Raw genomic sequence first — 14,178 nt, 5'->3', positions numbered from 1 at the left:
GAGTGGAAGAGAGATTGACTTCATCACTGCTTGTTTTTGTGTGAGGTGTCGACGAGCTGAATGTACCGAGCTGTCTGTTTGGAATACTGGCACACATCTAGGACACCCATGCATACCCCACAAGATATGCCACCAGAGGTCTCTTCACAGTCCCCAAGTCCAGATCGGATTATGGGAGGCACACAGTACTACGTAGAGCCATGACTACATGGAACTCTATTCCACATCAGGTAACTGATGCAAGCAGTAGAATCAGATTTTTTAACCCTCCCGTTGTCCTAGGGTCAAAATGACCCGCCACTGTGTTGAACCAACTTTATTTAATTTTTATATTTTTTGGATCATTTGTGAGAAGGAGGCAGTGATACTTTCTTTAAAGTCTCACTGCCTCCTTCTCACAAATGATCCCAAAAATATAAAAATTAAATAAAGTTGGTTCAACACAGTGGCGGGTCATTTTGATCCTAGGACAACGGGAGGGTTAAAACAGGTGAAAATACACTGTGTGGAACAGTGGGGACTGTGAAGAGACACAGGCACATACACACATACATATAGACATTCAATCAACACACACGTACACATGGATGTTGTATTGTAAATATGTGATAGTGGAGTGGTGGCCTGAGGGAACACTCTAAATGTATTAGGTCAAGTGTTATGAAATGTAATGCCGTGTAATATTTGTAATTGTATATAACTGCCTTAATGTTGCAGGACCCCAGGAATAGTAGCTGCTGCCTGGGCTCATACCTGGTTGACCTGGGGTGCCGGCGGTGGAATTCAGCGATGAGGCCTGGGTCCAGGATGTCCCTAGCGGGGACCCAGCACCTCTCCTCCGGGCCATAACCTTCCCAGTCAACCAAGTACTGGAATCCCCTGCCCTGCAGTCAAACCTTCAGGAGGCGCCTCACCGTGTATGCCTGTTGGCCGTCGATGAGACTGGGGAGAGGTGCGGGCCTGGAAACAGGAGCCAAAGGACTGTGAGACATTAACACTAGACACATGAAAAGTGGGATGTATACGGAGGGTAAGGGGCAACAGAAGATGAACAGCAGAGGGGGAATTTGTAAGTCGCTCTGGATAAGAGCGTCTGCTAAATGATGTAAATGTAAATGTAATAATTTTGGAGATGGGGAAAGGGCCGATAAAATGGGGGGAAAAGTTTGCGGGACTTCAACCGGAGGTGCAGATCCTGAGTGGACACCCATACCCTCTGCCCGAGACGATACCGGGGAGCGGGGTCCGGTTGCGGTCCGCCTGTCGTCGATACCTGGAGGTGGTTTTGAGAAGAGCCGACCGGACTCTCTTCCAGGTACGGCGACAGCGGTGGACGAACATCTGGGCTGAGGGTATGCCGACCTCTTCCTCTTGCACCGGGAAGAGCGGGGGCTGATATCCCAGGGAACACTCAAAAGGTGAGAGACCAGTGGCAGAGCAGGGAAGGGTGTTGCAGGTGTACTCAACCCACATGAGTTGCTGGCTCCAGGTGGTGGGGTTGGTGGAAACAAGGCAGCGAAGAGTCGTCTCCAGGTCCTGATTGGCTCGCTCCGACTTGGGGTGGAACCCAGAGGACAGGCTGGCCGACGACCCAATGAGCATGCAGAACGCCTTCCAGAACCGGGACGAGAACTGAGGATCCCGGTCGGACACGATGTCCACCGGGAGTCCATGGATCCGGAACAAGTGCTGCACCATGAGCTGGGCCGTCTCTTTGGCAGAGAGTAGTTTGAGGAGAGGAATGAAATGGACGGCTTTGGAAAACCGGTCCACCACAGTAAGGATGACGGTGTTGCCATCAGACGGGGGAGACCAGTGACGAAGTCCAGCGATATGTGTGACCAGGGACAGTGAGGAAGCTTGCCGAGGATTCTTATTCTGCGCACAGATCGTGGAGGCGGTAATGAACGCGGAGACGTCAGGGACCATGGTAGGCCACCAAAAGCGTTGTCGCACAACAGCCATGGTCCGATGGGAACCCGGGTGGCAGGAAAGCCCACTCCAGGACCGAGGGGTGGACAGCGTCAGGAACAAACATCCGGTTAACTGCCCCCCACCCCCGGTGTTCGGCTGGGAATGCTGCGCCTCACGGACCTGCAGCTTGAGGTCCAGGGCAGAACGCTGGAACAGGACAGCCCCTACTCCGACATCCGAAGCGTCGGCCTCCACCATGAACTGACAGGACGGGTCAGGATAAACTAATATGGGAGCTGTGGTGAACACTGGGAGCAGTGTTTGAGGTCCCGGAACGCCCGGTCCGCAGCTGGGGACCATGTGAACGGAACCTTGAGAGACGTGAGTGCAGACAGGGGAGATAGCCAGGGTGCTGTAACCCCGGATAAAGCAGTGATAAAAATGGGCAAATCCCAGAAACGTTGCAGCTGCACTCTGGACGTAGGTTGGGGCCAATCCACCACAGCTCTCACCTTTCCGGGATCCATCTGTATATTCCCCACAGCGATGATGTAACCAAGGAAGGGGATGGTGGAGCGATGGAATTCGCACTTTTCTGCTTTAACAAAAAGCTGGTTCTCCAGGAGGCGCTGGAGGACCTGTCTGATGTGGAGCACGTGTTCTTGGGCTGAGCGGGAGAAAACGAGGATGTCGTCAAGGTAGACGAAGACAAACCAGTTCAACATGTCGCGGGAACGTCATTAACCAGGGCCTGGAACACAGCCGTAGCGTTGGTTAGACCAAATGGCATGACCAGATATTCGTAGTTACCGCTGGCCTTGTTGAAGGCAGTCTTCCACTTGTCCCCTTCCCAGTATCCGCACCAGGTGGTAGGCGTTCCGCAGGTCCAACTTGGAAAAAACGGTGGCCCCCTGGAGCGGCTCGAAGGCCGAGGCGATGAGTGGTAACGGGTAGTGGTTCTTAACAGTGATGTCATTGAGGCCCTGGTAGTCGATGCACGGGTGCAGGTTTTGTCCTTCTTCTCCACAAAGAAGAACCCTGCGCCGGCGGGGGAGGCAGAAGGCCGGATACACCCTGCAGCCAGGGAGTCCTCGATGTAGGTATCCATGGCCTTGGTCTCCGGACCCGACATTGAAAACAGTCGTCCCCGTGGTGGTGTGGTTCCCGGGAGAAGGTAAATCCCGCAGTCATAGGGTCGGTGCGGAGGAAGCGAAGTGACCGGGCCTTACTAAAAACCTCCCGGGGGTCCTGGTACTCTGTGGGAATGGCAGAGAGGTCCGGGGCAATTTCCGAGCCCACAGGAAGACGTCCCGGGGCAGGCTGCGCCGACTTCAGGCAATGGGCGTGGCAGAACAGGCTCCAGCCCATGATGGCACCAGCAGTCCAGTTGATGAGGAGCCAAGACAACCTCAGGGGACTTAATAAGCAGGAATTGGATAGCCTCGCTGTGGTTCCCTGACACTCGTAGGTTGATGGGAGTGGTATTGTGGGTGACCCTGCCTATAGAGCGCCCGTCCAGCGCTCTAACATCCATGGGAATGGAGAGGGGCTGAGTGGGGAAGTCCAGTTCGGATGCCAGGGTAGTGTCAAGAAAACTCTCATCGGCCCCTGACTCGATGAGTACACAGAGAGATTTCGACTGGTTCCCCCACAGCAGGGTGGCATGGAGATGGTGCGAGTAAGGGGAGAGGGAAACTACAAGGTTAACCAATAAAATGGGCGGATGGTGAAGTAGACATACTTGGTATTCACATCTCAAAAAATATAAATGAACTTACTGTCACACCCTGATCGGTTTCACCTGTCTTGTGCTTGCCTCAACCCCCCACCAGGTGTCTCCCATTTGTCCCCATTATCCCCTGTGTATTTATACCAGTGTTTTCAGTTTGACTGTTGCCAGTTCGTGTCTTTTTAACGTTCCAATACGTAATATGGTACACTTGTCGTATTTAGGTTTTAGTCCAGAGATTGCTAGAAAAGTGATCAAGATCTTCAATGAGACTGTGCAGGGATCCAGATTGCGGACTTAAGAAAAAACTTGAGTCATCGGCATACGTTGACACTTTTGTTTTTATCCCCTGGATTTCTAACCCCTTGTATTTCTTGTTGGATCTAATTTTAATAGCTAGCATTTCAATGGCCATAATAAATAGATATGGAGACAACGGACAGCCTTGTTTTACTCCTCTTAAAAGCTCAATACTTTCTGAGATGTAACCATTATTTACTATTTTACATCTGGGGATGCTGTACATAACTTTAACCCATTGTAAAAAGAGATTCACCAAAATTAAAGTAATCCAGGCATTTATATATAAATTCTAGTCATACTTTATCAAACGCCTTTTCAAATTCTGCTATGAAGACCAGGCCTGGTATCTTTGATGTTTCATAATGTTTAATTGTTTCAAGTAATTGTCATACAGTGGGGAAAAAAAGTATTTAGACAGCCACCAATTGTGCAAGTTCTCCCACTTAAAAAGATGAGAGAGGCCTGTAATATTCATCATAGGTACACGTCAACTATGACAGACAAAATGAGGAAAAAAAATCCAGGAAATCACATTGTAGGATTTTTAATGAATTTATTTACAAATTATGGTGGAAAATAAGTATTTGGTCAATAACAAAAGTTTCTCAATACTTTGTTATATACCCTTTGTTGGGAATGATACAGAACAAACGTTTTCTGTAAGTCTTCACAATGTTTTCACACACTGTTGCTGGTATTTTGGCCCATTCCTCCATGCAGATCTCCTCTAGAGCAGTGATGTTTTGGGGCTGTCGCTGGGCAACACGGACTTTCAACTCCCTCCAAAGATTTTCTATGGGGTTGAGATCTGGAGACTGGCTAGGCCACTCCAGGACCTTGAAATGCTTCTTACGAAGCCACTCCTTCGTTGCCCGGGCGGTGTGTTTGGGATCATTGTCATGCTGAAAGACCCAGCCACGTTTCATCTTCAATGCCCTTGCTGATGGAAGGAGGTTTTCACTCAAAATCTCACGATACATGGCCCCATTCATTCTTTCCTTTACACGGATCAGTCGTCCTGGTCCCTTGCATAAAAACAGCCCCAAAGCATGATGTTTCCACCCCCATGCTTCACAGTAGGTATGGTGTTCTTTGGATGCAACTCAGCATTCTTTGTCCTCCAAACACGACGAGTTGAGTTTTTACCAAAAAGTTATATTTTGGTTTCATCTGACCATGTGACATTCTCCCAATCCTCTTCTGGATCATCCAAATGCACTCTAGCAAACTTCAGACGGGCCTGGACATGTACTGGCTTAAGCAGGGGGACATGTCTGGCACTGCAGGATTTGAGTCCCTGGCAGCGTAGTGTGTTACTGATGGTAGGCTTTGTTACTTTGGTCCCAGCTCTCTGCAGGTCATTCACTAGGTCCCCCCGTGTGGTTCTGGGATATTTGCTCACCGTTCTTGTGATCATTTTGACCCCACGGTGTGAGATCTTGCGTGGAGCCCCAGATCGAGGGAGATTATCAGTGGTCTTGTATGTCTTCCATTTCCTAATAATTGCTCCCACAGTTGATTTCTTCAAACCAAGCTGCTTACCTATTGCAGATTCAGTCTTCCCAGCCTGGTGCAGGTCTACAATTTTGTTTCTGGTGTCCTTTGACAGCTCTTTGGTCTTGGCCATAGTGGAGTTTGGAGTGTGACTGTTTGAGGTTGTGGACAGGTGTCTTTTATACTGATAACAAGTTCAAACAGGTGCCATTAATACAGGTAACGAGTGGAGGACAGAGGAGCCTCTTAAAGAAGAAGTTACAGGTCTGTGAGAGCCAGAAATCTTGCTTGTTTGTAGGTGACCAAATACTTATTTTCCACCATAATTTGCAAATAAATTCAATAAAAATCCTACAATGTGATTGGGATTTTTTTTCCTCAATTTGTCTGTCATAGTTGACGTGTACCTATGATGAAAATTACAGGCCTCTCTCATCTTTTTAAGTGGGAGAACTTGCACAATTGGTGGCTGATCAGGATGAACAATTTCTGGTAAAACCTTTTTTATTCTATGTGCTATGCATTTTGCCAGGATTTTTGCATCACAACATTGAAGTGTGAGAGGCCTCCAGTATTTTAAATGGACTGAATCTTTATACTTACCACCTGGGTCCTGTTTTAGTAGGAATTAAATCAGACCTTCTTGTTGAGTACCTGAAAGTCCACCATTTTTATAGGAGTAGTTAAAACATGCTAATAATGGATCTTTGAGTACATCAAAAAAAGGTCTGATATACCTCTACTGGTATACCATCAAGACCTGGTATTTGTCCAGACTGAAAAGATTTAACGGCCTCAAAAGTTTCCTGTTGTAAGTTGGCCTTCACACAGGTCTTTCTGTAAATTTGTTAATTTTACATTATTATTAGGAAATAAATCCTTACAGTTAACATATTTCAGTGGAAATTGAGGAGACTGAAAAGAAACATGCTTAAAATATTTTGCTTCCTCTTTCAAAATATAATTTGGTGAATCATGGAGGACTCCATCATTTGTAACGAGTTTCTGTAAATTATTTTTGGTAGCATTTCTATGTTGAAGATTCAAGAAAAATGTAGTGCAATTTTCACAATTTTCCATCCAATTAGCTTTAGTTTTGTAATACATTACATCTTGATCATTCTTGAATAAGTACCTCCAATTCTTTTTGTTTTTCCTCTAAACTATTTTGTGCCTCTATAGTACAGTTTTATTACCATCTACCTGCGCTGTTATTTCCTCTATTTCCTTTATTAGTCTAATCTCTTTTGACCTAAACTGCTTTTGATTTAATGATGAGTATTGTATTGAATGGCCTCTAAAAGTACATTTAAAAGTGTCCCGTACAATAAGGGGATCTGCTGTACCTATGTTGTGCAGAAAAAAGTAAATGATGAATGATTTTGTCTTAGTTAAGAACAAATTGTCATCCAATAGGCATTGATTACATTTCCAATATCCCCGTCCACGTGGAAATTCTATAAGAGTTGTATGGAGGCCAATTAGATGGTGGTCCGATTGCATTCGGTCTCTTATTAATACTTTTTTTTACTTTTGATGCCAACAAAATGAGACCAGGAAGTAATCAAGACGGCTAGCTTGATTAAGCCTCTCCATGTATATCTCACTAGGTCAGGGTTTTTCAGCCTCCTTATATCCACAAGTTCTATTGTATCCATGATATTTGTGATCTCCTTAAGTGCTTGACGTAGTGTGATTTCCTTTACGATCCATTGAGGTACTTAAAACCGTATTATAATCTCCCACCATAATAATAGATTCATTCGTTGCTTGTGAGCTCAGTAGATTATTATATATATTTTCGAAGGCGTGTGGATCATCATTATTTAGCCCATATAGATGAATTAGCCTGTTTTTGGTCCAATAGCATATTTAAAAGAATCCATCTTCCTTGAGGATCTGTTTGCAAAGTTTGCACAATTGGATCAGCATTTTTATTAATTAGTATAATCACCCCTTTTGAGTTTCTTTGCCCATGACAAAAATATATTTCTCCCTCCCAGTCCTTTTTCCACTCAACCTCATCTATATTTGTAGAGTGAGTTTCCTGTCAACAATAGATATTATATTCTTTCTCTTTTAGCCAGGTAAAAATGTATCTTCTTTTTTTATGATCTGCTAAGCCATTACAATTGTAACTGGCTATACTTATTTCCCTACTTACCATAACCAAGTTTCAATTATACTTACCTCAACCAATATTTGTAAACTTACCATTAAAAAGCACCATGATGATTAAGTGTCCATATAGCTGTACCATAATATTTGCACTGTTAAGCATACTGTAGCTGCAACTTAGTAATCTTCCAATTGTCCTAACATTCCACCCACTAAAACCTCCCCCATATCTAGGTCTATTGTCACTAATACCATCAGACCATCTCCCTGACTCATGACACACCTTTGCTTCCTAAGGCAAACCCTTGGCAGTCAATTGGCCTAGAGCAGAGGGAAATATGGGCAGTCCCATGATAACATAATTCAATACTGCCACCCTTCACTAACACATTCAAAGCCTCGTAGATCTATTATTTTAAAAACATTACAATACATTCATAACAGATTTCACAACATATTAAGTGTGTGCCCTCAGGCCTCTACTCTACAACAACATATCTATAACACAAAATCCATGTGTACGTGTGTATAGTGCGTATGTTATCGTGTGTTTGTATGCATGTGTCTATGTTTGTGTTGCTTCATAAATGTGTCAAGTGCAGCGTCTGGTTGCTCGTCATTACACACCACAGACCAACAAATATTCTTCACATCAACAACATAGGAATCACTACAAAACTTATTGTATGACCTCTTATACACAATATTAGGCCGATCCTATATGTATCGCAAGACCAGTTCTTTATGTCCATTACATGCAAGATATATTTAATGTAGTCCTCATTATATCCTGTTTTATATCCTGTTTTATTCCGACAAAAAAGGAAGAAGGAAAAAGGAACACAAATTCTATCTTTTTGGAGGGGCAGAAAACTGTTTTCAACCAGCGATTGAGTTGTGAGACTGCTGTAGAGCTCATCACTCCCCCTAACTGGAAGGGGGCCAGAGACAATTACTCGATGCCGACATCTTTCTAGCTGATTTACACGCTGAAGCTATGTTGCACTTGGTGACTAACATCGTTGGTGCCGACGTTGATAACAATATCGCTATACTCTCTACACTCGCCAGTTTTAGCCTTAGCCAGCACCATCTTCAGCTGAGCCTTTACGTCGGTAGCCCTGCCCCCTGGTAAACAGTGTATGATCGCTGGATGATTCTTTTTAAGTCTAATATTGCGGGTAATGGAGTTGCCAATGACTGGGGTTTTCAATTTGTCAGAGCTAATGGTGGGAGGCTTCGGTGGCTCAGACCCCGTAACGAGTGGAGGAGAAACCTGAGAAGGCTCGGCCTCTGAATCCGACTCATTCCTTAATGGGGAGAACCGGTTGAAAGTTTCTGTCGGCTGAATGAGTGACACCGGTTGAGCATGCCGACAGCATTTCTTTCCAGAAGCCTTGAGAAAATTGTCCGACTGCGGGGACTGTGCAGGGGGATTTATACTACTATCTGTACTTACTGGTGGCACAGACGCTGTTTCGTCCTTTCCTACACTTAAATTGCCCTTGCCTAACGATTGCATCTGAAGCTGTGCTTGCAACACAGCTATCCTCACCATAAGGAGATAGTTGTCCTGTATATTATGAGTACAGCGACTGCAATTAGATGGCATAGTGTTAATGTTACTACTTAGCTTTTTCCAGCTGGTGGAGGTCCTGTGGAACCATGTCCAGATAAAGTGTCCGGGGTGAAAAAGTTGAATGAAAAAAGTTGAGCGAGGAAAAAAGTACGACGTTGGTAAATTTGTTAAATATAAAAAACGAAAAGTTTGGCATACAGTCAAGTAGAAACAAACAGCACGGAGACAAGTCCAGAAGTTAAGGGTGGAGCAATGAGGGCGTGACCCTGTCCTATCCTTGAAGTCATTGTGAGATCAAGCTAGGTGGAGATATGAGTCCTGTTTAAATTGTTTACACCAACGTGTTGATGTTTGTGTATGTTCTTAAGTCAATAAAAATATCTTAACTCCCACAACAACAAAATTGGTTACCACAGCAGACGAGAAACCCAAGGCAGTCTGTGTGGAGTGAGGCTGTATAATATCTGGATTGTTCGCTCCATGGCAATCTCTGAGGAGACTTCGTGGTAGAGATGGCAGTTAGAAGAGATAGCTCTCCTATTCCTTAACTACAGTGGGGGAAAAAAGTATTTAGTCAGCCACCAATTGTGCAAGTTCTCCCACTTAAAAAGATGAGAGAGGCCTGTAATCTTCATCATAGGTACACGTCAACTATGACAGACAAATTGAGATTTTTTTTCTCCAGAAAATCACATTGTAGGATTTTTAATGAATTTATTTGCAAATTATGGTGGAAAATAAGTATTTGGTCACCTACAAACAAACACGATTTCTGGCTCTCACAGACCTGTAACTTCTTCTTTAAGAGGCTCCTCTGTCATCCACTCGTTACCTGTATTAATGGCACCTGTTTGAACTTGTTATCAGTATAAAAGACACCTGTCCACAACCTCAAACAGTATCACTCCAAACTTCACTATGGCTAAGACCAAAGAGCTGTCAAAGGACACCAGAAACAAAATTGTAGACCTGCACCAGGCTGGGAAGACTGAATCTGCAATAGGTAAGCAGCTTGGTTTGAAGAAATCAACTGTGGGAGCAATTATTAGGAAATGGAAGACATACAAGACCACTGATAATCTCCCTCGATCTGGGGCTCCACACAAGATCTCACCCCGTGGGGTCAAAATGATCACAAGAACGGTGAGCAGAAATCCCAGAACCACACGGGGGGACCTAGTGAATGACCTGCAGAGAGCTGGGACCAAAGTAACAGCCTACCATCAGTAACACACTACGCCGCCAGGGACTCAAATCCTGCAGTGCAAGACGTGTCCCCCTGCTTAAGCCAGTACATGTCCAGGCCCGTCTGAAGTTTGCTAGAGTGCATTTGGATGATCCAGAAGAGGATTGGGAGATGTCATATGGTCAGATGAAACAAAAATATAACTTTTTGGTAAAAACTCAACTCGTCGTGTTTGGAGGACAAAGAATGCTGAGTTGCATCCAAAGAACACCATACCTACTGTGAAGCATGGGGGTGGAAACATCATGCTTTGGGGCTGTTTTTCTGCAAAGGGACCAGGACGACTGATCCATGTAAAGGAAAGAATGAATGGGGCCATGTATCGTGAGATTTTGAGTGTAAACCTCCTTCCATCAGTAAGGGCATTGAAGATGAAATGTGGCTGGGTCTTTCAGCATGACAATGATCCCAAACACACTGCCCGGGCAACGAAGGAGTGGCTTCGTAAGAAGCATTTCAAGGTCCTGGAGTGGCCAAGCCAGTCTCCAGATCTCAACACCATAGAACATCTTTGGAGGGAGTTGAAAGTCCGTGTTGCCCAGCGACAGCCCCAAAACATCACTGCTCTAGAGGAGATCTGCATGGAGGAATGGGCCAAAATACCAGCAACAGTGTGGGAAAACCTTGTGAAGACTTACAGAAAACGTTTGACCTGTGTCATTGCCAACAAAGGGTATATAACAAAGTATTGAGAAACTTTTGTTATTGACCAAATACTTATTTTCCACCATAATTTGCAAATAAATTCATTAAAAATCCTACAATGTGATTTTCTGGAGAAAAAAAAATCTCATTTTGTCTGTCATAGTTGACGTGTACCTATGATGAAAATTACAGGCCTCTCTCATTTTTTTAAGTGGGAGAACTTGCACAAATGGTGGCTGACTAAATACTTTTTTTCCCCACTGTATCTAACTCCGTTCCAAGAGAAGGAAGCTGACCATAATCATCACTATTTCTATGAAACAAAGTTGGAATAATTGGTGCCCCTAGGGCATTTCAAACGGCTGTAAGGGGACCTTTTTGCAAAAGAATGTGTATGTTTTTTTTTACGATTGTGTTTAGCTTTTTGTGTATTTTTGTGTATTTTAATGTGTATATATGGATGTGTAGTTTTAAATGTGTATATTGTATTTGGATGTGTATTGTGTGCTCACCTGGAAATGAGACCCTGGTGTCTCAGTGTTGACTCCCTGTTAAAATAAAGGTAACAAAAAATGTGATTGTATTTGGGTAAATCTTTCCATTCTACATCAACTAATATGACAGCTTAATGACTTTAAATAATTTGTATGATTATGATAACATCGCACCACCAGTAGGAGTAGTAACACAAATGATACATTTGAGTTAATTGAGGATTTTCTTAAATGGAGCCACAGATGCTCAAATCTAAAGTCCTAACCCTTTAAAAAATGTTTTACTAAAGTGATATGATAGATTTTTCTCACAATGTAATTTACTTTCACTTAAACTGAGTAACACCAATGACAGTTAGTATTTAGACACACCAAATTATTACATTTCACATTTACATTTGTGTCATTTAGCAGACAATCCTATCCAGAGCGACTTACAATAAGTGTTATAAGACTTACAATAATAAATTATCAATGGAATCCTCAAATTTATGACATGCTTAAAGGGTGTGATTAGCTAATAATTGTATTTAATAAGAGTTTGCCACTGGAGGGAATGCTCAAGGTCACAATATCTTTGTAATGAGTTTTTTCAAGGTGGTAACATTATATTTTACATTTTAGTCATTTAGCAGAAGCTCTTATCCAGAGCGACTTACAGTTAGTGAGTGCATACATTTTTCATACTGGCCCCCCGTGGGAAACGAACCCACAACCCTGGTGTTGCAAGCACCATGCTCTACCAACTGAGCTACAGTTGACTAACATCAATGACATAAAACTTAGGGACACATACAGTGTGTTCGGAAAGTATTCAGACCCCTTCACTTTTTCCACATTTTGTTGCGTTACAGCCTTATTCTAAAATGGATTCAATTGTTTTATTTTCCTCATCAATCTACACACAATACCCCATAATGACAAAGCAAAAACAGGTTTTTAGAATTTTTGAAATAAAATCTGTAATATCACATTTACATAAGTATTCAGACCCTTTACTCAGTACTTTGTTGAAGCATCTTTGGCAGCGATTACAGCCTTTAGTCTTCTTGGCTATGCCTGAAAAACATCCCCACAGCATGGTGCTGCCACCACCATGCTTCACCGTAGGGAATGTATTGGCCAGGTGATGAGCGGTGCCTGGTTTCCTCCAGACGTGACGCTTGGCATTCAGGTCAAAGAGTTCAATCTTGGTTTCATCAGACCAGAGAATCTTGTTTATCATGGTCTGAGAGTCCTTTAGGTGACTTTTGGCAAACTCCAAGTGGGCTGTTAGGTTCCTTTTACTGAGGAGGGGCTTCCTTCTGGCCACTCTACCATAAAGGCCTGATTGGTGGAGTGCTGCAGAGATGGTTTTCCTTCTGGAAGGTTCTGCCATCTCCACAGAGGAACTCTGGAGCTCTGTCAGAGTGACCATCGGGTTCTTGGTCACCTCCATGACCAAGGCCCTTCTTCCCCGATTGCTCAGTTTGGCCGGGCGGCCAGCTCTAGGCAGAGTCTTCCATTTAAGAATGACGGAGGCCACTGTGTTCTTGGGGACCTTCAATGCTACAGAAATTTTTTGGTACCCTTCCCCAGATCTGTGCCTCGACACAATCCTGTCTCTGAGCTCTACGGACAATTCCTTCAACCTCATTGCTCGGTTTTTGCTCTGACATGCACTGTCAACTGTGGGACCTTATATTGACAGGTGTGTGCCTTTCCAAATCATGTCCAAACAATTGAATTTACCACAGGTGGACTCCAATCAAGTTGTAGAAACATGTCAAGGATGATCAATGGAAATACTTTCTGAATGCACTGTATATTTTAATAGCATTTGTTTTTATTTAAATACCTTTCTTTACTTTCTAGCATTCAAAATAATAGATAAATATCTCTAAATCCCCAAAACATGTCACTACAACTCTACTCATCACTACTGCATTATGTTTATAAACATTTTAAAGTATTTTTTAAAAGGCGAGGGAAGCAAATGCCACCGAAATTCTAAAACTACCCATAACCTTACCATTTACAGTATATCCAATCCTTTTGGATCCACACGAATTGCCTTGTGGTAGGCCTATTAGGGGTGGACTTAGGATTGGGATTCAATCACAGAAACCCCTGCTGGTCAATGTCAAGTACACAAGAAACTCACTTGAGAACCTGATAAACTGGACACCTGATCAGTTTACCAATTGGTCATATGATGAACACTGTACACTAGCTTCAATGGATTATCTACATTGCATTATTTATTATCCAGGACAATCCAATGGAGATTATACTTTGAAGACAGGAGTGTATTTTGGCGAATCTGAGCAAAAACCCTATGTGATTGAGGATATGGCTTGACATGAGTGGTGAAGGGAGTGTATCTCTGGCCACATGCTTCGGGCAAGAGAGTACTATACTGTACTGTTTTCCCATTCCATACATTTAAACAGGAAATTAAGAGTCCCTCTACGGTCTATGTGTTTGTGTGTTTGATGTCTTTTCCCTGTGGTCACCTTTGACCGCTGGTTTAGAATGAAGGGGTAAACATATGGACATTGTTTGTGTGTGTGTGTGTGTGTGTGTGTGTGTGTGTGTGTGTGTGTGTGTGTGTGTGTGTGTGTGTGTGTGTGTGTGTGTGTGTGTGTGTGTGTGTGTGTGTGTGTGTGTATGCGTG

General features: G+C 43.6%; 1 pseudogene; it reads right to left on the bottom strand.

Moving 5' to 3' along the window:
- Window positions 1–2,720: 2,720 nt before the first annotated feature.
- Window positions 2,721–14,178, bottom strand: part of LOC121583531 — a 35,254-nt pseudogene continuing 23,796 nt past the window's right edge.

Source organism: Coregonus clupeaformis, chromosome 15 (assembly GCF_020615455.1).
Source record: "Coregonus clupeaformis isolate EN_2021a chromosome 15, ASM2061545v1, whole genome shotgun sequence".
Lineage (NCBI taxonomy): Eukaryota > Metazoa > Chordata > Actinopteri > Salmoniformes > Salmonidae > Coregonus > Coregonus clupeaformis.
The sequence above is the reverse complement of the archived record's forward strand: the minus strand, read 5'-3'. Positions and strand labels throughout refer to the sequence as shown.